The sequence below is a fragment of the Periplaneta americana genome, chromosome 7, assembly GCF_040183065.1.
Source record: "Periplaneta americana isolate PAMFEO1 chromosome 7, P.americana_PAMFEO1_priV1, whole genome shotgun sequence".
Classification (NCBI taxonomy): domain Eukaryota; kingdom Metazoa; phylum Arthropoda; class Insecta; order Blattodea; family Blattidae; genus Periplaneta; species Periplaneta americana.
In genome coordinates, this window is record NC_091123.1 from 65,366,490 (window position 1) to 65,392,786 (window position 26,297).

The 26,297-nt window shown below is 36.7% G+C and overlaps 1 protein-coding gene across 2 annotated transcripts in view; it reads right to left on the reverse strand.

Annotated features, from left to right (window-relative positions):
* Positions 1-26,297, reverse strand: part of LOC138703169 (alpha-1A adrenergic receptor-like) — an 885,279-nt gene that overhangs the window by 106,869 nt on the left and 752,113 nt on the right. The window lies entirely within an intron of this gene.

Consider the following 26,297-nt stretch of genomic DNA (forward strand, 5'->3'; position numbering starts at 1 on the left):
TTGTGCCGTTTATGTGAGCGAGTAGTAATAAGCCTAATTGTTTTGTTCTTTATGTAAATCCAATTATATTGTATAATCTGTAAGGAAGAGACGTTTCTTTTATCCATCCATAGACTATACTATTTTTCAGAAGTGGTGTAGAGCAATTCCACGAATACAGAAAACTGTATGCTCGTTTTTATATCTGTGATATCCATTTTTCTGCGGTTTTGATTGTGATTTTTTTTTAAATTATGATTTATTTAACGACGCTCGCAACTGCAGAGGTTATATCAGCTTCGCCGGTGTGGCGGAATTTTCTCCCACAGGAGTTCTTTTTACATGCCAGTAAATCTACTGACATGAGCCTGTCGCATTTAAACACACTTAAATGTAGAAGAATAGTAATTAGTAACAGTGTCCTATTTATGCTTCTTGGAGCCAAATTTGTAACTTTTAAAAGTGTGGTTACTATGTTGAAGTGTATGTGTTGCAACGGATGCTTGATTTATTATGTATGTGAATCAGTTATGGGATGCTTGATGTCGTCGCAATGTCGTAATTATAGTTTGATTGTGTTTGTGTGACAGTTGTGTATTAATTTATGATTTATGGTAAAGAAAGCTGCATATTTGTGTTATAGAAGTGTTACGTATGTGTGTTGTCAATGTTTTTGTATGTTTCAAATTGATACCTGATATTTGTTTTGCAATCGCAATGCCTAATTTACGGATTGTTTATGTTTTGTTTACATCGCGTAAGCTAATTTAATTTTCTTTTCCATTTCTCTTTATGCTTATGTTTTTTGTGTATAAAACTATAGCCCTAACATACATATGTAAAATAGGGCTAACCCCCATTTGAGATACAATAATAATTATTATTATTCATATCGTTATAAAACGATAACAGAATACAAATGATGACTTAAATTTTATTCATATCTCTAAAGAGCGATAACAAAATATGAATAACTTGATATCCATAAAGAACGATAACTGGATATAAATGATAATTTGAATATCATTTACATCGCTAAGGAACGATTAAAAAATAAAATGAAAACTTGCAGAAGGCCCGAACCCACAACCTTTGAATCATTACACAAGCACTCTACCGCTGGTCTACGAGGCGCAGATATGGAACACTTTCATAGTTCCGGAACTGCTTGTACAAGCACATGCATCGTGTAACATCGCCGCGACCCGAAGTGGACTTTGAAAATATTCGCTATTCACGAGTGCGGCCACTTTTTTTTTTTTTTGACAACTGTACATACTAGACTGTGCTAGAACTTTTGTTGCGCTCCAGTATGAGGCTGGTTCGGGTGAGCTCTGAACCACAGTCATGTGAGCTGAGATATCGCCTGTAGACATCTCAGAACGAGATGTGGATGTAGGAAGTGGAGTGTCTTACTTCCGTACGTAGCAAGTCAGCTAATCCAGGGATTCGGAGACAAGCGAACGGTTCAACAGACAGGAATGCTATATCTCTAACACAAACATATCAGCGGCGAGACGTAAAACATGGGAATGAAATCAAAACATAGCAAAAAGCGAAGTTCTTATAGTGGTGAGGAGAGGATAGGAGGGGACAGAGGAGAACGGAAGTATTGGCAAAGAAGGGGGCATTGAAGAGAAGTGTATTGGACAGGAAAGGAAAAAAGTAGTGGGCTTGATAAGTGAAAAGAGGAGGGGAAGTGAAGAAATGGGGAAACAATGGAAAAGGAAATGTGAAAATAAGGATTAAGGTGTACAGAAATCAAGAAAGTTAAGAGATATAAATATAATAAATACATAGTCAAAAAGAGGGAAAGGTTAGAAGGAAGAAAACACAATAATGGAAGTCTAGAAATAATATAATTAAAAAATCATCATGCTGGAGCAACATTTCTGTTGGACCAGACCGAACTCGTCGGAAACGTTTCTTGAGCTTGCTCAGAGTGTTGATGAACGCCAGCGGTGGCCAAAACTCGAGCTGCAGTGATTACATGCGACTGACAGCCTATGAAGTAAGGAGACGGAGGAAAGGTACTTGGCATGAAAACTACAACCAGTGGTGGTTCCTGTACTAACATCTTGATCAATCCCGCGGATAAAAATCTCAAGCTTTGCTGTATCAGTAATGTCACTGCTGTCATCAAAAGTCAGTGAATATAGACTACCATTTTCTTGCTTAATTTTTTTAGCATTCCTCTTGAGTAAAATAAAGAATTTTCTAAATTTTTCTCTCGACACTTGGTCGAGAAATTCGTAGTTTTTCAAAATTAAAAACTTCTTATGGACAAGTTATTTAAGCTATTTTAATCATTACTCTTTTGAGAAATTCTGTTCTATTAAAAGGCTTTAGAGCATGAGACATTTCAAACCTCATTAGGTACCTGACTTCCTTACATTTATTTATCTCACCTTTCTCTTCCTGCTATGATTTAAGATATGACAATTCCTGGCGTTTAACAGTTCGTTGGCACATAATATTGAATCAGTTTTTCTACAATATTATTATTAAATGAATAACTAATAAATAGTTACCCTCATCTAAAGATTAAGAAGATTAGAACTGAGATAAAACCTAATAATTTTATCCTTCTAGGGAGAAGCTATAAAAATATCAATATTCATGCACGTACAGAAGAATTATAGAAACACATACTTTTATTCAGCGTGGTAATTAATGTTTCTATATACTCCTCATTGAACCGTTGAGCAAAGTAAACATATTACATTTTGTCCGATAAAACAACAAAAAACTTCTCCTTCTCATTCTTTACGAAACCACCTTCAATTGCTTGTAGAGATAGAGTTTGTAGAGCGACATGATACCGCCACTGCTTGCCTTCAGTACGTGAATGAAACGCACAGCAATGTACAGGAAACTCTTCGTACCCGTTTGAATGTCTATGATTACACGATGTAATCACGACACCCGATTTGGTCACCGCTGAGTACGCCTTTGAGTTAATTGTTGCTCCTTTTGGCAACACATCCACAAGAATGACTCCTTCACAATCCCAAAAGACATATAAATATACTGAAGGCAAGAGCCAACGGAAAAAGAATAAGAAGTAAGACATTAATATAAAATTACAAAGGAAGAGAACTAAAAAACAAAGGTATACACTGTTCGTGCAACAAATAAAGAAATCGGTTGACCTCCTTTCCTTTTTTCTTCCACTTAAGCAACGATAGCTTTTGTCAGCTTACATATAACGCTAAAATTATACAAAGTTAGCGAGTAAGAAACATTATTATTGTCCATTCAAGAAAGACGAATAAATATATTCAATTAAGATTGCTATGCTTTGAGAGTGCGGGACAAGTATTGCGACTTCAAAGCACGAAGAGATAGGTAAATTCGAGTAGCGAGAGGTGGTACTTCAAAAGTGACAAAGTTAGCGAGTAAGGAACATTACTGTTCGCCTAATAAATACGAATAGAGAGACCCGATGATGATTTCGGTGGTTTGAGAGAGCGCAATGTGTATTGCGAATAGATTTCAGTAGGCGGCAGAGGGGGAAGAATTTCGAATGGCGACAGATGATACTTTAAAAGCGACAAAATCATAGTGTGAGAACCATTACTGTTCGCCCACAAGTACTATTTTTTCAGGAGGTGAAAATGAAGTTTTAAAATGATCGTGTAAATTAGTGTATAAGTTACATATAATTATGCAGAGTAACAATAAGATTTTACATACAATTGGGGAGGTTTAGAGCTATACAATGATAGTACTGGGAGAAAAAGAAACAATTTAAGATCATATTAACTAGGACAACTCAAAACCATAAAACAATGAGTTACAATGTTAGTACTTGGGAGGGTCGAAATATGGATAAAGAAACCCGATGATGATTTCGGTGGTTTGAAAGTGCAGGAAAGATGTGAATAGATTGTAGAGTAGAAAACGTTAGAGGGGGATGAAATATAGTGCAGCCACAGGACTCAAGGTCGGCTATACAGACTGTAACTGTATATGGATTAACCTGTTAGAACAACATTGTTTTATGCTGCATCTAGTCTATTACGCCAAATATTCTGTGGTACCAAATATATTCTCATACGGCTTTTCTGTCTTGCTTAATACGATAAAATGTAATAGCAGCTATAATGGAATTAAAACAACTGACTTGAGACATTTGAAGGCGTTAAGTGTTTCCATGGAAATGTCCCTTTCCCTCTCTTTGTGGCCAGTATCTTCATCTACAATCTATAAAAAGGGAAGAGAGAGGAGTAGCGTTTTATTGGCCAATAAATTCCCTACGTCATCCCATCTTTATATTTCGCTCTGGCATGCTATGTATACACTATATTACACAGGTTTCCAACCGCAGTACATCAAACTTGTAAAGAGACACAAATTGTAAGGTGTTTGCTAGTAATACCGTCATTTCCCATAACTATGGTCCTGGAACACAACTATGGTCCACGATGCAACCATCCAAAGAACATTGTAGAAGTAACAAAGACCTTTCGTAAATGGCTGCAGTATCTTGACTTCAAACTAGTCCACACCTGTGGAGTAACGGTTAGCGCGTCTGGCCGCGAAACCAGGTGGCCCGGGTTCGATTCCCGGTCGGGGCAAGTTACCTGGTTGAGGTTTTTTCCGGGGTTTTCCCTCAACCCAATATGACTAAATGCTGGACCCCGGTCTCATTTCACCGGCATTATCACCTTCATCTCATTCAAATGCTAAATAACTTAAGATGTTGATAAAGCGTCGTAAAATAACCTACTAAAATTAAAAAAAAATCTACTATTATCCTATCAGCACATAATGTCATTTTTATATCGGATTATGCGAAAACGAAAGCGATGGTCTACCATCAAGTTTAGGAACTTATTTTGTGCGAGATCGTGCGTATTTGCTTGTTTTCTGCACAGAACCAATACGCGGTAAGTGTGAAATACCACATTCAGTATTCCCAACGTAACATACATAACAACTTCCCTCTTCTTACCGCTTAAGCGCGACATTCATTTTACTGCTTTAGGCTATTAACATATTATTTTTAGAGACGTTTAACATAGTAATAATTATAAATTGGAAACTTACCACTGCAATTTCACCTAAATTGCAATGTTAATTGTTGTTTTTAAATATTTGCAAAAATTAAGTAAAGTCTACTACTCCACGAAACTTATTGCATTCCTGATACAAGTAACATTAAGGAAGCCGTGAAAAAATCAACGAGATTCCAGATGCCGATGTTATTACTGCAATATGTTATATAAATAATATTGTTAAAATATTAAAATGAAAAATAAATCATTACATAACCTTACCGTTTGTTTTAAGTTCGCATTTATAGACTGGGAGAAAAAAAAGACAGACGTATATCACGGCCTGCTGGAATATAGTAAACACAGAAAACATTTTATAGCAACAATGTTGAAGAAATATATTTTGGTGTTCCGAAATTGGCATCATTAAACAGAAACCAACATGGAGATTTCATTGCAACTAATTAGAAATTCGTCTTTCAGGTATGTAATAAACGATCTTCGCACAAAATAATGTACGATACACGAGCGGTATGTTTGTTTTCATGTTCTCGGAAATTAAAAAAGCTCAACTACGTTTCGCTTTTTCAATCTTTTCCTCGACCATGAAAACGTCTACATACCGCTCTTGTAACGTATATTACTATTGTACAGAAGTGTTTTAAAATTTTCCAGTTCGTAGGTCGATTAGACTATAGAGGTTTCAAGTCAAAATAAATGAATGCATAATTAAATCAATTGAATAAGACAATGAATAAGTGTACAAAAAATGCAAATTAATGAAGGAGGAATGGAAAATATTATTACAAAATTACTGTTGTATGTGAACAATAGAATACGTAGCCTATTCGTTCATTTGCAATGAAGCAATATTCTATTAATATATGTTGCTTCTATTTAGTATTTTAGCACGACCTGACAGCCATCACTGTCACTGTAACAAGGTATAAATTATACAATCTAAATGTGTCAGTGTAAATTTGCATTCATCTGGAAGAAAAAAAACAATTCAAAGCTATTTGTTCGACTAGACGGGCTACAGGGGAGTTATGTGTCAGCGTTTTAACGTTTGTGCACTGATAAATTAGAAACACGACACAAGAATCCTTTGATACCCATAGACGACTGGTTTCACCTCACTCCTCTGTCTTTGAGCACACACGCAACAACAGCATTACGGTGTGGATTCTAGTCACATCCATTTTACAGAGCGGCCAACTGTGTGGATCCCGAGGGTAACTTCCTTTTATTGGTCGCGTCCGATTCTTTTTGTCTGTTAGTAGGAACGAAACAACTCGAAGTGAGGGAGGATATGTACTAATGGTTCATACAGGATACATTTAGAGTCAAACAAACCTTTACGTTGGAAAAAACACACACAAATATCTGAACTTTTCTAAAGATGGCACATAGCAGACAAGCGGTTGAGCTGGGAACTTTATATGTAATCCAGTGTACATCAAGGTCAAATTTCTTTGGTTACATATTAATGCATTTTATCAATATAACTTTGGAATACAGTTAAAGAAAATACATTACGATTCAATTCTGCCATTGGCGGAAAATTATCTCCAGTCTATAGGGCTGAATGTTTTTCCCTCGTCTTGTGCTTGTTCCGGCATTGTGCGGACGACATGGTCAAGAATGCCCGCCTGTGAGATAGTCTAATGTTGAGCTGAATATCTATCCTACCCTGAATTGGTGTGTTTTTTTAGTTGGTTGTTTAACGACGCTGTATGAACTACGAGGTTATTTAGCGTCGATGAGATTGGTGATAGAGAGATGGTATTTGGCGAGAGGAAACCGGGGATTCGCCATAGATTACCTGGCATTCACCTTACGGTTGGGAAAAACCTCGGAAAAAATCCAACCAGGTAAGGCCCAAGAGGGGATCGAACCCGCGCCCGAGCGCAACTTCAGACCGGCAGGCAAGCGCCTCAATCGACTGAGCCACGCCGGTGTTTAATTGGTGTGTAAACCCGTAGAAATGCAGAAGGTTGTATAAGACACGAAAAGAAAGACAATTATTCTGTTAAACGTAGTACCGTTTGCAACAATAAAAAAGGAATTGAATTTTGAAGCAAATAGAACATACACCAAAATCATGGCTTTTAAAGAACGAGATCACATTCAAATTTAATGGTAGGGGTGATAGTAGGAGGAAGAAGAATAAAGTTTATGATTTGCTGATGTTATGGCGTTACTAAGGGATATGCTACTGGAGTTAAATGACAGCTGTGAGCAGTATGGGATGAAGGCAAATACAAACAAGACGAAGATCATGGTTGTCGGAAGAAAATTAAAGAAGATAAACTTGCGAATACTAATTGAGGCAGTAGAGCAAGTGGACAGCTTCAAATACTTCGGATATATTATAAGCAGTAACATGGGCTGCTGCCAGGAAGTCCAAAGGAGGATAGCAATGGCAAAGGAAGCTTTTAATAGAAAAAGGAACATTTTCTGCGGACCTCTGGAGAAAGAACTAAGGAAGAGACTATTGAAGTACTTTGTGTGGAGTGTAGTATTGCATGGAGAAGAAACGTGGACATTACGACGAAGTGAATAGAAATGAATAGAAGCATTTGAAATGTGGATATGGAGAAGAATGGAGCGTGTGAAGTGGACAGATAGAATAAGACATGAAGTTGTGTTAGAAAGAGTGGATGAAGAAAGAATGATGCTGAAACTGGTCAGGAAGAGGAAAAGGAATTTGTTGGATCACTGACTGAGAAGATACTGCCTATTGAAGGATGCACTGGAAGGAATGGTGAACGGGAAAAGAGTTCGGGGCAGAAGAAGAAGATATCAGACGATAGACGACATTAAGATCATGGATCATACGCGGAGACTAAGAGGAAGGCAGAACTATTGTTACCGAATTAAACTTAAATCTAAGCATTTCTTGTCTACTTATTAATTGCTGCGTAAAAGGAAAGTAACTTTTGCACCATTCTGTATATAAAACTAACTGGATATCACATTTAAACATAGTGTCAATTGGACGTCTTCCCAAACTATACTTAATTTTAAACCTTTTTAAATAAGAAATAGTGGAAGAGGCAGAAAACAATGAACGATGAAGCTGGAGGAGGCCTTGAGCCTATGTCGTAAGAGATAATGATTTATTATTATTGTTATTATTATTATTATTATTATTATTATTATTATTATTATTAAATAGGGTGACCAGATTCACTTCGATAAAAAAAGGACACAAAGCTTAAGGAAGGACATTGTTCGAAAAATGAGGACAGAAAATATTATGTACTTAAATTTATTTATTTTCTAAAATTGATTATTTAACGACACTGTATCAACTACTATGTTATTTAACGTCGTTGGGATTGGTGATAGCGAAATATTTGGCGAGATAAGGCCAAGGATTCGCTACAGATTACCTGACATTTGCCTTATGATTGGAGAAATCCACGGAAAAAATTCAACCAGGCAATCAAACCAAGCGGAGATCGAACCCACGCCCGAGCACAGCTCCAAATCGGCAAGCAAGGGCCTTAGCCGACTGAGCTACGACGATGGCTACTTAGATTTAGGCTTAGGCGTATATTATACTTTAAATTACGTCAATATCTATTTTATTACAATATTTTGTAATAAAATATTTACAGTACAGATTTAGGCTTATATCACACTTAAAAGTATGTCAATATATATTTTATTACAAAATAATTATGATAAAACTTATTAATAATGATTTTACATTTAGTTACTTATGAAAATCGAGAGAACTATAATTATTAAAGAGGACAGAAAAAGTACAATGCCGTCGATGCTGCTTACAGGCAAATTACTTTTAAAAGGCGTCAAATTAGAGAACTTCAAAATATCAGGCATGCAAGTTACGAAGAGAGGGACATTTCTTTATTAAAAAAAAAATCCACCCGGACCCCAGACAGAGGCCTAAAAAGGAGGACATGTCCGAACAAAAAGGGACGTCTGGTCACCCTATTATTAAATGTTCAACTTTCCGTTCTTCACTGAGTAATGAATTAATCAATTAGGTAAACTAATTACTAATATTATTTTCTAATCACCTTCCTATACTGTTTTCGATGTAAGAAAAATCCTAATGTAAACACAAGCACGTGGCTGTCATACCCGTGATTGGCTCACAGTCGAAACACTCACATGACGCAGGAAATTATAGTCCGTATTTGGAAACTATCATCTTGTATTATTTGAAAATAAATTGAATTCTAGTTGTTAAATACGATGAAACATATAATTTCACTCGTATGTAAAACGATATATAAAAAAAAAGCTACTTTTGTATTTTTTATGTACTATGAACGCAGATGAATACCAACAGTAATACCGAGGTAGTCTGTTCTTGTAACAAGCTGGCGTCACTTGAGCTCGTAATTGTTCACGTAAGCACGTGGTATTGTAGTATGGCTTTTGCATCTTCGGTGTGTTTGGTTATTAAACATAAGAGTAGAAACCCCCACAAAAGCGGAGAGCAACAAATAGTCTTAAATGTATATAATAAGTTAAGTGAGTTTTAATTACAGTAATTATAGATTAAATGTTTCCTAAGCAAATGAATGCATAGTAGTGAGGTCAAGCCTACTTGACGATTAACGGGAAATGTTTAACATGAAACAGAATGTAACTTACAGGGACATCATTTTATTTTTACTAACATTTTTAATATTAACTTGCCTATACCTCTGGATCAACGCCGTTTGCTACCTCCTTCCACGACTGGAGTTCGATGATACTGACGTAATATACAAACAAATCACTTTACTAAGTATAGGAGGGAAGAAAAGTAGTCCATCCATTTACGTAAACTAGAAAATATCGCGATTTTGAGTTTGATAATTTTCATTAGGTTTTTTTTTTTAATTGAAATACAGTACAGTATTAACAATGAGTGTTTTTACTCACGAACTGAGCTTTTCATGCGGACGTATTCATTATGCAGTGTATATTATACTGTCTACAGCACATTAGCGTACACTATAGTGAATGAAATTAAATTGAAAAATAATCATAATATGGTTATTTAAACACATTTTTGAAAATGATGGTCGTTCATTTCGATACAGGCTTCAGTTCTAATGTGCATATTATCGCACTATAGACTATTGTACCTAATCCCAATTGACAGTTTCGTTCTTCGTACTAGTAACTCATGTTGAAATAATTCTGTACCTACTCTATAAAAGAGTACCTTACGTACTGTAAATTCAATCTTCACTTCTGCCCGATCCGAAAAGATAAAATTACTCAGACATAGGCTACTATCTACTGTCCGTCCAAGTGGTTATGTCGTAGGGTCGTAGAAATGGGGGAAATCACGTGACAGTTAATTACTTAACGAGGCCCTTTTATTTAAGTTATTTTTAAACAGTTGTACAATATTACGTAGACGTCCAATTCCTAACAGAAATTAATGTTCTCAGAAAAGAGCTAAGACAGCCCAGCCACTAGCTGGCGAATAAAAGCTGGTGGGGAAATCGGGATACGACGTAGGCAAATGGACGACAGTACCTGTGCGAAAATGATTCGATATTGAAAGCTCTTTCGTCACTAGAAAACGCGAACATATTTTTGGAATATACTGTTTACTATGACTGTAAGGCTACTATGACTGTATATGCGGTCTTGAATCTGTGTGGAGGACGGTTGAACTTCATTAGTAGAAGGGGTGGGAGTGCAGTACATTCAAAAACTCAGGTACAATAAAAATTGAAGTAAAAATAAAATGATGTCCCTGTGCAACAGTAGGCGGGAACATGTACAGAGAATCTATGGCGCCAAACAGCGGTCAATGAAGCCTCACTTCAGTCACGTGCTATTGTTTATATTAGGATATTTCTTACAGCGAAAAGATTAGTTGAGTTCATCTTCTTATTTCTCTGTGTTACTGTGTATTTCTTACCAGAGAAGCTACTTACGTTTGAAAACTAAACGCTGGTTCACAATAAATCGGGAACGGAAACTACAACGAGAACAAGAACAGAAATACATTTATTTTTCCAATATTTCCATTCTCGTTGTCGTTTCAGTTCCCGGTTTATTGTGGACCAGTCTTAATGCGTGCCCGTATGTTTTAATTCACAGCTCGGAACACAAAGCAAACACTTACCGCTGTACAAGGACACATAGGAAGCAAAGTTATATATTGTTCTTGGCAGAAACTTCAACCAAGAAAGGAGTAGCGGAACAGTGGAACAAAGTAATTTGGAAACTTCCGAAATCGAGTAAGTGGTGAGAGTTATCGGTGTGCGGAGCTGGAACATTGTCGCCCACGACACGGTGACGGTGAGTTGGCAGCACGAGCGAAAGAGCAACTCTGAGAAGACGCGCCAACCTGTTCCCGCTCTTGCGGTCGGAGCTTTACCACAGTCTAGTCTCTAGTATAATACAGTCACGAAGCTTGAGTTGTGAGGGTGCTAGAAACAATAGACTGTAACGGTACTATTTCGCATTGTCTGTAATGAGGCGATATCAGCGATCGTAGTGGATAGCAACTATCTATGGATGCATATTTACTACGTATTGAGCTTCGTGACTGTATATACTAGACTGTGGCTTTACGATAAGGAGGTCCATTGACGTATTTACATTGTAAGCAAATGATCAGCAATAAACTCTTTTTAAAGAAGAAACGTTAAAACATTAAGTGCAGTGAAGTAATTCTACCTTGTGTAATGGAGTAAATAGAGCGATAGACTATAAACTGAGAGCGCATGGGTTCATATCAAGTTTAAGGGGGATTTTATAACATTTGATAAATTTTAGAACGGCTCTGGAATTCATCCTTAAATAATTAAGTACGAATCTTTCCCGCGAATAAAAACCGGCCATGAACAACATAACATTTCTTCTTACAAGATACAGAAATCGAAGTTGTAGTTCGTCAGATGCAATTTTTGCGTGCGCCAACAGTGGGCAGGAAGTGTACAGTTGCACGAGTAATTAAAATTATAGATATACACTAAAGTTGTTAGCAGTACAAATGAAGATAGTACATATAATTATAGTAAAACTTATGTAAAATGTAGGGTTCCCATTCGTCCCGTTTTTTCCAGTACAATTCTGTTTTCTGATCATATTTCCCGGTGTCCCGACTTTTTTTTTTTTTTTTCAAATATTCCACTTTTGAATAGCCTCCCTAAAAAACTGGATTACGAAAGTTGTTCTCTTTTCAATAAGTAGCGCTCCTGGTGACTAATTCATAGAACATTATTTCTATTGCAATGTTGGTGATACTTAGAGCGATGCTCTTTTCTTCTCTCTCCATGCTTATGTTGGCAGTATTAGTTTCCGATTACATCCGTCATGTCAAAATGATAGCATCAGAAGAGAATTCCCATTCATCAAAGGCGCGGATGAAAATGTGGAATGTACATTGTGCAATTCTAGATTTTGCATTTCACATGGTGGTCGGTTAGACATGGTCAACCACGTCCATAAATCTGAGAAATACTTGAATGCATCTTAAAATATTATCTTTACTCTTGTTTACAGTAGGTCTACCTATCATCAAGTTGTATTTTAATAATAATAATACTAATAATAATAATAATTTGAAGGGTTGCCGAATGGGCATTAGGATGTATTTTTATAATTTGATTAAAATGTGATTGTGACGTATGTGGTGGATTTATTTAAAATTTTGCAGTTTTTATTGCGTCCCGTTTTTTACAAAATGCCCCAGGTTTTTAAGTAAAAAATTGGAAATGTCCTAGTTTTTTTTTTAAATTACATTATGGGAACTCTAGTAAAATGTTAACTTCTCTATTCAACTGTCATAAATTAAATTTAATGTTCAACAATTATTTAGATCAGCGGTTTTTAAACAAGGACACTTTTCATACCATATGAATTTTACCGGACCTCTTACGGCCGATTTCATCAACATGTTATTAATCCACAATTAACTGCAGTAGTGTCTCGAACTTCAGTCCGTCGCTATGACAAACAATTTCCCGGCGAATGTCCGCTATCTTGCCCGGGGAAGTACAGTACGATTATTTAGTCCTGACAGTCGCCGGCAATGTGCGCCTGAGTCAGACGAGTCCATGAAGTTACGCCAAGGGATGTTCAGGTTAGTCTGTCGCCTGCAGTGAGAGCGATCGGATGTCACACATGCGGTATAGCGTTGTGTTTCCAGTACATTTTAAGCTGTACTGCATTACTTTACCGACCGCTCGCCCTTATGTCTACTCCGGAGCTCTCCCCACTACTCCTATTACTTCCCCTCTTTCGCGTCGTTGAGCTGTCAGAACTAAATAATCGGTCTGTAAGCTCTACATGCTGTGAAATTGGTCATGATATATGACACTGGCCACAGAATTACCGTTTAAATAAGCTGAGATAAAGGAAGAAAGCTTGAGAGTTCTAGTTGTCTGCCTCGTGTGAGCGTGACACGAACGCCTTTACCTTAATTGAGAAATAGGGTGATATATAACAACATTACTTCTTTTACACTGCTGTTTCATTTACATTTCATGACCGCTCTGTAAATATTAGCTTGTTGAGTCTTCTGTAAATGACAGGCACTTCGCTATTGAGTGCTACTCTCTACTTGTGTGAACTGCTTCTCTGAGAGTGTCTACGATATTACTGACAGCGACAGGTCAACTGATGGGTAAAATACTCTCAAGTAATTGCCGACTTAACTGTGGCGAAGAAGGGAACATATTCCTAATATTATTAACAACATATAATTATATTTATTTTCAGAACCTAATTATTACCAGAATAAAATAACATCACAGATCTTTGAAAGCTTTTTGGGCCATCGGTAGCTCAAGGGTAAGGAGATGGTTTATTGATCTGAGGCTGCATTCAGGCGTGGGTGCGAGCTCTCTTGAGCTGATAATCTCCTTGGGTATTATCCGAGCCTTTTCCAATAGGCTTACTGCAATGCAAATATCAGATAATTCCATGGCGAATCCAAGTCCTCATCCCACCAAAATTCTTTCCCGCTAGCACTGTTTCCATCGACGCTAAATAACCTCGTAGTTCATATAGCGTTGTAAATATACTAGAAGAAAACTCTTCTTGTATTACAATTTGTTGTATAGGGTTATTCAAAAGTCACGAAAGATTGTATGTAGTATTTTCATATGGTTTATCCAGTAAAGGTTCCTGTAATACTTGAAATAAACTAATAGCAATGGTTTCGTACACTTCCTTCATTTACAGACTGTTACAGCATTTCATTGGTTCCCCGAAATTCAGCAAACGGTAAACGTGAATGACCGAGTTCAGCTTTCTACGCGGGGATTTCAGAAATCGTATCCAGAGGCTGTTTATTCTAGAACAATATGTGAAATGCTTCGAGAATTAATGCGTTCGACATAGGCACACTTTCACTTTCAATTTCGTCACAATTCAAATAACCCGGTCGCACAAGGAAAATTACTATGTCTGTGACATTTAGCTGCGAGGATATATCCCAGTTGACAGGGATTTACCTGAAATACGTGCAGTGGCGGATTAACCGCTAAGCCAACCTAGACCATGGCCTAGGGCCGTGCAACGTAATCGTACACTGAAACAAGCATAGACAATCACGCCGCTTGCGGCACGATAGCATGCTGCAAGTTGCTCAATTTAAGTAGGATGGCAGCACAGTCGCATACGGCTTGCGACGCCGATCCGCGGGGCATTCCATTGTAGGATTTGCAAGACTCTAATTAGCCCATAAATAGAACACTGGTCAAAAAAAAAAAAACTTTTTATCTGATACTGAGAAAATTTCAAGTGTTCTATACTGAAATTGATGCGTTGATTCCAGATCTGTAGTCAGATTTATCAAAACACGTCAGGTTTTTGAGTTATGGGACAGTAACATTAATTCTAAATCTTATTATTTACCGGTAGTATATGCCTATTCAGCTGTTGAAGTTTGTGATGCAAACTGACAAAGGGACAATAGTATCTACTCAATTACACACTTTTATGTCTGTTTTAGGTTAGGATATATTATAGAGCAATTCCACGTGTAACTGACTGACATTTACAGTACACTTTGACAGCAAAATGTCTGCCTAAATTGTATAATGGGTTGAAATTAGACTGTGTCACCGCAGGATTTTATAGAGGGAAGTGTACACCTAAGATACATATAAAAATAAACGTCATTAATAGGAAAAATATACTATTTATGTACGTCCAAAGTGTGTGTAACAGACTGACATAAATGTCAACTCTCTCTTCGGGTGAACATGGTTCTCCACAGATTTCTCTGAATTGTCATTTATGATACAATTTTGCAAAATATAGTTCGGAAAGGAAATTGTAATCTTCAGTTTAAGTTGAAAACGACCTCCAAACCACGATTAGTAATGGAGTTATGGCCGAAAAAGTGATGTGTAACAGACTGACCTCATTCTGTAACTGACTGACATCTCTGAATTATAAAATGAAGTTGCACTTACAGAACCGTAAATAGTACAAAATAATATGAAACTTGATAAGTAGTAAATTAACATAACGATTAATTTAAATAAATAATATGTTTTCCAGAATACAAAAATTAGTTTGCTTAACCATGCATCTTAAATGACACAAATTAATGCACATACAAGTATTACATAGGCCTACTTAATAACATATATAGTTCTTTCTCTGTGATTAAATACTGTATATACAAGCCATATGCATTGGTGTTTAATTTTAGGACTATAAGAGTGTCACAGCAACCTTGACAGCGCTTATCACTCTGTATGGCATTAACTCCCCAGCGTAAGACAGTATGTTACGTTATTCAAACGCGTTCCTAATCATCTGACACTGACCTCACCTCCTTATCGATTACGATAAGGTGACGCAGATCACAGTTTATATTTCCCATGCCTATGGCTGTTATGTATTATGTTCATAATAATAGATTAGAATGTTAAGTTCTACTTTTAGATTGAATTTGAACTATTGGAATTAAACACGTAGAAGCACTCCACGGCACTCGTTGACTCACTTATTTATTCTAACAAGTATGTACTGCAGGAACACTGTCAATATGTCACTTGTTATCTGAACAAACTTTAGTTTCTTTTCACACACGGAACCTGTGGACCTTTCGCACTGATTGTTCACAAGACAGTTGTACATAGTCTACAACATAGTGATCTAACACTTTCACGTAATGAACTCCATGAGATGCCGGAATAGGTGCAAGATGTTCAAATCGTTTTTCGAGATACTTTTTTCCTTCGTCTATCTCAATCTGTGCTACCTCCTTAACAATAATTTGGATGTAAGAGTAATGGAACAGAGAAAAATTCTCTCCGGCGTCGGGATTTGAACCCGGGTTTTCAGCTTTACGTACTGATGCTTTATCCACTAAGCCACACCGGATACCACCCCGGCGTCGGACAGAATCGTCTCAGATTAAGCTCCAACTCTTGGGTTCCCTCTAGTGGCCGCCCTCTGCAGTACGCCATAGATGTCTATGAACGTAGGACCGAAGTCCACACATGTGCTGAGGTGCACTCGTTATGAGTGACTAGTTGGCCAGGATCCGACGGAATAAGCGCCGTCTTAAATCACGAAGTTCAAATCCCGGCGCCGGAGAGAATTTTTCTCCGTTCCATTACTCTTACATTGTATGATGACGCAGAATATCTGCATGGAAATATCATATGTACTTCGGTATATTAAAATAATATATATAAATAATTTGGATGTTTTTATTGCTCACAATGTTACAAAATTCTGTAGCGCTTTGTATCTTCTTCCCCGATTTCGCAGGCATCCATGCCATCCTTTTTACTTGGCCTCCAATCACATCCACGGCCCCTTTGCCATGATGTGACTGAAAGAAGTTCCATTCTATGTTAAATCCAAATATGCGAGCAAGCAATGTCACATTGTTCAATGTTTACTTCTGTTTAAAATGACTCGCTGCTTTATCTGAAAATATTTTTACCACCTCAATGTTCGGAAGAATTGCCAAAATTTCCGAAAACACTTTTCGTAGACAAACATTCAATGCATAGTCTATTTGTCATGTGCTACATACTCTGACACTAATGCAGAGGATTTCTTCTGAACTTCCCTGTCACCTTCCTGTTTAAACCAGGCAACAGCAGTAAATATTGAGACCTGCTTATTGCTCCAATGAGCTGCCTGAATCTCATTTTGCTTTTTTCAGGTATAATTACTGCACACTTATCACCAGTTCACGTATAACTCCACCAAGGCCTCCCAAGTAACTAAGCACACTGTGAGAATGAACAACATAACAGCTGAGAGCGCGACATGTCAGTCACTCACAATGCCGTAGAGGAAAACGATATCACTTTAGAAGAAAATGTTCTAATACTTTTTTATTGGTCATGTAGTAATAACGCAGAATACCAAAGGAAATTTTAATCTGTCAATTATTGTGCTGTGTGGAAGAGTTTTTGTATGTTTCTTGTGACGGACTGACCGTAACTTACAGTACAAATAATTATAATGATTTTAAGTTATTTAGGATCTTAGAATACTTCAACTAATTACATATTTACTTCAAGGAAAGACCAAAATATAGTATACAAAAAAGACGGCTCGAAATAAAACAAATTTACGTGTCCAAATTGTGACACGAAACATAACTATCTATATGTGTTTTTTTAAGCGTTTGGAATATGACAAGATCTGCAGCAAGTTATACACTAAAATAAAGAGTATTTTAAACATTATCTTACGGAATAAGGCGATTTAAAGTATAAATAAACATATTTCTTCAATAAAAATAGTCCTACATCAATTTCAAGAAATTCACCTCAGTATGACATTTTCGTGGAATTGCTCTATATAATGTGTTTCGTTTGTGCCATTTTCATTTTAATGTGTGTTCTTTTAGAGAGTGGTTGGATCTAATCATAGATGAAGGGGGACAAAGTAGGACTTGTTTTAGGTACAAAGCATGTACAGTCAGAAGACCCGTGCATTGGATTTAAGAGAAAATTATGATAATATAACATCTGTATGTATAATATTATTCAATAAATCTGTCCGTCCGTCCGTTCCATCCATCCATCCATCCATCCATCCATCCATCCATCCATCCACCCACCCACCCATCCATCCATCCATCCATCTACCTACCATCCATTCATCCATCCATCCACCCACCCATGCACCCACCCATCCATCCATCCATCCATCCATCCATCCATCCATCCATCCATCCATCCATCCATCCATCCATCCATCCATCCATCCATCCATCCATCCATCCATCCATCCATCCATCCATCCATCCATCCATCTATCTATCTATCTATCTATCTATCTATCTATCTATCTATCTATCTATCTATCTATCTATCTATCTATCTATCTATCTGTCTGTCTGTCTGCCTGTCTGTCTATCCTATATCGTAAAGTCAGGCATATAAATTGAGCTTGGTTTATACAAGGACATCATTTTATTTTTACTTCAAGTTTTATTGTACCTGAGTTTTTGAATGTACTTCACTCCCACCCCTTCTACTAAGGAAGTTCCAACTCCACACAGAACCAAGACCGCAGATAGTAAACAGTACTGAGTTACTGAGTATAGTACGTTCCAGAAATATGTTCGCGTTCTCCAGTGACGAAAGAGCTTTCAATATTGAATCATATTTTCGCACAGGTACTGTCCGTATGCCTACGTCGCATCCCGATTTCCCCCACCTGCTTCTGCTCGCCCCTCTGTAAAAGCTGGGCTGTCTTAGCTCTTTTCTGAAAACATTAATTTCTCTTAGGAATTGGACGTTTACGTAATATTATACAGCTGTTTAATTTAACTTAAATAAAAGGGCCTCGTTAAGTAATTAACTGTCACGTGATTTCCTCCCTTTCTACAATCCTGCGGCATAAACACTTGGACGGACAGTAGATAGCATGTCTGAGTAATTTTATATTTTCGGGTCGGGCAGAAGTGAAGATTGAATTCACAGTACGTAGTGTAGGTACAGAATTATTTCAACATGAGTTACTAGTACGAAGGACGAAACTGGCAATTGGAATTAGATGCAATAGTCTATAGTGCGATAATATGCACAAAAGAACTGAAGCCGGTATCGAAATGAACGGCCACCATTTTCAAAATTGTGTTTAAATATTCATATTATGATTATTTTTCAATTTAACTTCTTTCTCTATATTGTACGCTAATGTGCTGTAGACAGTATAATATACACTGCATAATGAATACGTTCGCATGGATAACTCACTTCGTGAGTAAAAACACTTATTCTTAATACAGTACTGTACTTTGATTAAAGAAAAACCTAATGAAAATTATCAAACTCAAAATCGCGATATTTCCTAGTTTACGTAAATGGATGAACTACTTTTCTTCCATCCTATACCTAGTAGAGTGATTTGTGTTTTACGCCAGTATCATCGAACTCCAGTCTTGGAGGGGGGAGCAAGCGGTGTTTCCGGTTCTCTAAAGGTATAGACAGGTTAATATTAAAAATGTTAGTAAAAATAAAATGATGTCCCTGTATATTCTTTGCAAATTTTTATGTTATATTAATTTAAATACATTCAGAAGATATACACTTACAATATGCAGTAAGCACTAAAAACTCTATTAAAATTTCTTGTTGGCATATTTGATCGCTGTAGGAACCAACAGAAATCACCCATCATGCTCGGACCGTATTGATCCTCGTACCTGGATTCTATCGGTGATATGTACTGATGGAACCTCTCACCATGTTCGTCACAGGGCCGATATTTGATGAAAAAAAATCAAGATGTGAATGAAGAAAGTACATTTTTAAAGACATGCTACAACCTAGACTCTGAAATGCTCTATGTATATTATATACTAGCTCAGCATAATAAATTATCAACTCGATAATTTCCGAAAAACCTAGTTGACACTAGTACAAATGTGTCCTAAGCTTCGAGTTCAAGAGCATTCAGTTTTGACGTGAACGTAGTGTCATACATCATAATAAAAAATTAAAAATGTTATTATTTTAAAATTGTGACGTGAAAAAAAAAAAACGTACTTCAGATCTGTAATCAGCACACTTGTTTTAGTTAAGTAACAAAATCACTGTAGACCAGTGTACATAATAAAAAGAAGGTGAAGTTATGAGAAGAAATAGCTTTGAAGTTCGACTTTTCGGTAAAGGAAGCCAAAGACCAAGTAAAAACCTTTGAACGACCTTCCATAGATACAGAAAGAAAAAGAGCTGGCCAGCTCAGAGTGATCAGTGGGTGCATTTTGCTTCTCTGTGTTTTCTTCTTGACATTGACATGCCAAACAACTACTTCCTGATGATAATTACCTGTTCAGAAATTTTACTTGTATGAGTAAAGAGAACTTCGATTATTAAATTACATAAGTTAGGTCAGATGCAACAGTGTTCATGAGTAGAATAGTTATATACAATAAAAGTAATTTGATACAGTTGTATGAACACTTTTTAATGATTGAATAAAATTAATAAAATCGGTTAAAAACCATACATGTTTCGGAGGAATGCTCCTCCATCTTCAGTGGTAGTACCACGACTGTAACAAGAACATAAATTGTGTAAAACTCGTGGTTGATAATAAAATTTTTACAAAGATACATAATTTAAAAATCAACAATTGTTAAAAATAAAATTACCTAAATGTGGTAGACATATTATAAACTTAAATGCAAGATAATTGATTAAAATAATTATTTAAAATTTTTAAAACGCAATGTCTAATCGTAAAAATATATGTATTAAGTACAAGATAATTAACCAGAGAATAAATAATTAGTGCATGATGTTGAAATTAACAAAAAGTAATGTTAAAATATCAAGATTATTAAAAATGAAAAAATGTGACAAAACCTAAGTACAGAGTGCGGCATTTAACGTTTCCCATTTTAAGTTAGCGATTCTGTTCACATTGTTGGTAAAACATGTTTGCAAACACAGGGATTCGGTGTAGCAAAGCCTTAGATTTAGTTAGCCACATCCCAACACAGTGATTCGGTGTTGCAAAGCCTTTAGTTAGCCATGGAACGTTGGCCGGTGCAACAGCGCATTTTCTGTGTTGAACAGTTTGTTTCAATCAAGTCAATTGTTGCTGTCCAGCGCGAGTTTAGGCGGATTTTTGGTGATAATCAACGTGGAGTTGCACCATCACGAAAAATAATCAGTGGTTTCAACAGGATGGAGCCACATCCCATACAGCACGTGTTTCAATGAACACACTTCGTGCTACTTTCCCTGGCCGACTTATCTCCAGATTAGGTGACATTCAGTGGCCCTCTGTTTCCCCTGATCTCACTGCACCAGACTTCTTTTTGTGGGGGTATCTTAAGAGTAAGGTCTACGGTCGCATCCTTCATGACATCGAGGACCTTAAAACCGATATTCGTGAAGATATTGCTGATGTTACACCTGAAACATTGCGGCGAGTAATGGCCGGTGTGCAGGGAAGATTGCAACAATGCATTGACGCCAATGGAGGACATCTTAAAGACATTATTTTCAAAACATAAGATGTACTGTAATTCCAAGATTATAATGGTTGTAAACTGATTAATTTCTTGTAATTTACTTGTAAACTAAATAAGTTATGGCGGTTTGAAAATAGGAAACGTTAAATGCCGCACCCTGTATTAATCATTTCAAAGTATTCGGTAATTAAGATTAGTGATAAAATTATAATACGTAAATAGAAATTTAAGATGTCTTAAACTGTACTACCTAGGTAAAAACTTGTGTTTATGTTAATAAGAACAATGAAAACTACGTTTAATTTTATTCAATCATTAAAAAGTATTCATAAAACTGTATCAAATTACTTTTATTGTATATAACTATAGAACTTCGATTACTTTCTGAATAGGTCATTGCGGTATATCACTACAGCAGGCTTGCAGAACTGGGCGACAATTGTGGCGTTGCGTTACTCGTCGGATACATCACTCGCCTCTTCCTTCCATCCCCCGTCATTGACTTTGTAGGGGAGGGGATTTGTATTCAGTGTCTGTCTTATGTGATTGCGTACAGGCCACAGATACGTCATTCAACGCCGGTGGACTGTGGACGGGGAACCAACGCTTTCCCCATGCTTTCCACCCCTCTCTCACCAGTTCTGTATCCCTGCACTACAGTATTCACGAAAATCTGTCTGCACCACTTATTTCTCTGAATACGTTTCCTGTTCCTGTTCGAAAGGAGATAGGCCACGGTAGCAGCTGTCTTCTCCGACATTTCTGCACAAATTCGCTCAAAAACTGAAGCAACCAGTTGCACTCTATGTAAAAGAGTCTGCAGCATGCTGCGTGACAACATGGATGGCAACAAACAATCGCATGCTATAGGCAACCAGGTTGCTTCTTTCCTTCTCAATTTACTATGACGCACATATCGCGTTGCAAATTAGGCCTATAAGCTCGGCAACTTACTGCTGAACTCTGAGGACAACTACGTGAATTACAGTAAGATTTATACTCATCGCTGCTTTAAAGACACTCACCAGTCTACAACAGTAAGTGTTTTTACTTGTAACATCTATAATCCACTTAGGCCTATTAAAAGAAAACCAATGTAACTGATTAGATAGAACAGAAATTACACTGAGGTCATTGGATTTCAGTTGTCATAGAAATGTTACGTCATAACCGATAAACTCAACATTCCTTTACACAAGGGGAGTTCGTATATAGGTTACACATAACCAACTGGGGAGAGTTTATTATATTCCATGCGGGGAAAGGGGGTTGCAATTACCTACAGGGAGGAAGTGATATAACCCTACTCATTGAAAGGAGGGATAGATTACATGAAAAATGAACAAAAAATCTAAAATACGTTTTCAGATTAAGTGTATGGTTAATTAAATAATTGCATCGAAAGTTTAAACTCGTTGGCAACGTCGCAGTGCCAAAGATTTCACACGGAGGCATTGAACTCATCCGACATGAGACATAAACAAAAGGCTTCGTATTGTAAAATCAAGCGATTGCTTCGGCCCAGGTTTTCCTCGACCAAATTTAATATCCCCTCTTCCCTGACAACAATTTCATCAGGTCGTTGTCGACCCTGATACGAAATGTTGGAATTACACTGCCCGTGTGACGAACCAGCTAGCAGACAGCGATAAATATCTCTGCACTGGGTAATAAATGAATGATATAGCTGTAATGTCCCATGTAGGGCAAAGATGGAGATGGAACCCTCTTTACAGGGATGGCTCAGAACTTTGTTCTTGGTCCTTTTATGCACTGTCCACGTATTACTAACACTAGCACTTTGACAAAAACTGAGATTACTATTTACAATATTTTAATTATTACTTCCATGAACACTGACTTTACTATTATTTACAATATTTTAACTAGCACTTTCAGAAACAATGATTTTACTATTTACAATATGTTCACATGTATATTTGCTATTTTGAACTAACATAAAATCACCGAGTTCACTATTTACAATATTTAATATTCTCCCGGAAACCTCTCTGCATATGCGCGTAGAACGGCACGCCAGTTACGATATCCTAACTACACTTATCTCATTGGAGATCACGTAATACTGGGACAAGACGACCTTGACTATCGAGTCGAGAACAGTTGATCAGTGTTGCCACGTCTAAAAATGTTAGGCAACAAATTTGCAATACTTTTATTTATTTTACACTAAAACCATCCATTCTATTGAAATACGACAAAGGAAATAATGTTCTTTATTACAGTCTCTATTGGTATTGACTAAATAAAGATCCTATGGCTAGTAATTATCCGTAAAGACATTAAAGTTTTCGGACAAAAGATTTTTGTTTCGAAAACTTCTCACTGATATGGTATTAGACTTTTTCGTTATACTCAATATGACTAAATCGCTCTGCTAAGCTGCAGAGTTATTTCACTTTCACTCTGTATAGTAAAAATAATGTTATTCAGCTGTGCATGCCTAACTATAGAAAATAAATATACGCTTGGCATTACATACAGATGAATAAATAATAAAAAAAATGTTTTTGGGATATCCTCATGTGTTTATATTATATACTGTATATATATATATATATATATATATATATATACATACATATATGCTAGTACCTATAGTATACCAGTTAATTGCCTCTAGTTGGAATACAGGGATCTCCTTAAATTCCCACTTCCTTAAAAAAAAAAAAAAAAACAAATATTACGTTCGTAAAAGAATTTGACTTCGAAGACGCTATCAAATATTTTGCTTCACGAAAGCATGACGATTGGACTTAACAAAAAAAAAAAAAGAGGGTACCTATTACATATTTTGTAATACTGATGGTAATAAAATACTAGTAATCCGTGGCGCGACACCACATGAAGAATCAAGGCCGACCAGCCGACTGTTGGCCTGGTGTCCACGTTTCAGCAGAGATGAACGATCATCCAACTACTAGGTAACGAGTGGTCAGTACGATGATCTTCTCCCCCTTATCAGTTACAGTCTGTTTTCGAGACCGGATTTTGCTACCTATCGTGGCTTCCCAAATTCAAAATGATGCTAGTTTGGCACCGGCCCCATACACTGGCCGAATAAAATCCCTTGCCCATGAGGGTGCATTCCTCAACGCGAGTCCAAGCGTGCTACCTTATACCATGACGGTACGTCACGGAACTACTGGTGAGACACACTGTATTACAAATTATAGTTTCAGAGCTTATGTAATTTCAGTACGATTAAACTGAAATTACTTTTGCTTTCTTCTCCTCATAAAATAATTTGTTGCTGCTGACTCATTATTCATTTTCTACTTTCATTTCAGAGGAAGTAGCACATTCCTTTTCCATTCAGTGCTTTTAAAGTAAATTATGATAAAGTACAGCCGTAATAATTTTAATGAATGGTGTACAAAACTTAATACTGATAATGAGCTGTTTTATTGGTGATAAATGAGCGTATCAAATCATGGCTGACGATGATGGCTACATTTTAAGATTCCTTACTGACTGTTGTAAACGGAAGGAAAAATTATGTGCAAAGATATCCGATATGCAAAAAGGGACATTTAAAATCAATTCGTTCTTCAATTCTTAAAATAAATAAACTTATTTTCTTTCTTCTTTCCTTCCTATCATCTTAATATTGTACTTTATTCATCGTTTCCTCCTGTTTTTTTATGCTTTCATGTTTATTTCATCATACTCCCATCTCTTCGTTCTCTTGGTCTAGTTCTTGTTCAATTTCGTGTCTTTCTCTTTACTTCTAATTTTTTTATTCTTCTGTTTCGTTTTTTCTTTATTTTGTTCTCTATCTTTCCTTTCCTCTTTCTTTCGTTACTATTTTTTCTTTCCTCCATCCTTCCTTCGTCCTTTTTATCTGACATTTTCTCCTTTCTTTTGTCGTTTGTTTCTTTCCTTCCTTCATATTTCTTTAATTTAAAATTTTCTCACATTTTTATTCTTTCTTGAGCCTATTCCTTTTTTCCCCCCTTCCATTCCTCCTCTATTACTTTCATTTCTACCCTTTTCGTTCGTTCCTTCGCTTCGTTTTTTCTTTCTCTCTTTCTTTCTGTCATACATTCTTTTTCACTTTTTCCTTCCCACGCTTTCGTCCTTATTTTAAACTTTTAATTTGTTTATTGTTCTATCTTCTTTGCCATTCCTTTTTCTTATCTGTGGGATACAGCTCAGGGTTTATGATTAAGCTTTTTTATTATAGCCAGTTGAACATGTCCGTACCACGCTACTGGACGACAATTTTTAATAAGTGAATTATCAATCTAGTTTTCTACATTCTCGTCTACCTGTCTGTCTGTCTATATATCCGTTTAACTATATTCCCATTTACCTGTCTGTCTCCATATCTGCCCGTTTACCTCCTTACTTGTCTATCAGCCTGCCTTTATATCTGCCAGTTTACCTATCTTCTCGTCTACCTGTCTGTCTGTATATCTGCCGTTTACCTACCTTTCCGTCTATCTGTCTGTATATCTGCCCGTTTTCATACCTTCCCGTCTATCTTTTTGGCTGTATAGCTGCCCGTTTAACTACCTTCTCGTCTATCAGGCTGTCTTTATGTCTGCCGTTTACCTACCTTCCCGTCTGTCTGTATATCTGCACGTTTCCATACCTTCCCGTCTATCTTTCTGTCTGTATAACTTCCCGTTTAACTACCGTCTCGTCTGTCAGCCTGTTTTATATCTGCCCGTTTACCTACCTTCCCTTCTACCTGTTTGTATATCTACCCGTTTACCTACCTACTCGTCTGTCAGCCTGTCTGTATATCTGCCCGTTTATTTACCTTCTCGTCTATCACTTGACTGTATATCTGCCCGTTTACCTACCTTCCCGTCTACCTGTTTGTATATCTGCTCGTTTACCTACCTACTCGTCTATCAGCCTGTCTGTATATCTGC